The sequence below is a fragment of the Myotis davidii genome, unplaced genomic scaffold (assembly GCF_000327345.1).
Source record: "Myotis davidii unplaced genomic scaffold, ASM32734v1 scaffold1915, whole genome shotgun sequence".
Taxonomy (NCBI): domain Eukaryota; kingdom Metazoa; phylum Chordata; class Mammalia; order Chiroptera; family Vespertilionidae; genus Myotis; species Myotis davidii.
In genome coordinates, this window is record NW_006286237.1 from 421,700 (window position 1) to 421,991 (window position 292).

The window sequence follows — 292 nt, forward strand, 5'->3', positions numbered from 1 at the left end:
TGGTGACACTTGCCGTTCCCTGGCTCCCTCGGGGCGGCGCACGGAGCAGAGCCCACAGGCCCCGCAACGGGGGCTACTGTGCACCATGCACGTCGCGGGCGAGGCTTCCGGTCAGCAGGGTCAGCAGGTGCCTATCCACAGTGACGTTTGGGGGGGACCCTAAGTTAGACTCGGATTTCCGGCTGCGGGACCCCGCGTTGCCCCAGGTGAACGTACTTGGTCCATCTCCAGGCAGCGGCCCGCATGGGCGGGGCCTGTCCACGGCCACTAGGGGGCGCGGGTCCCCGGCCTG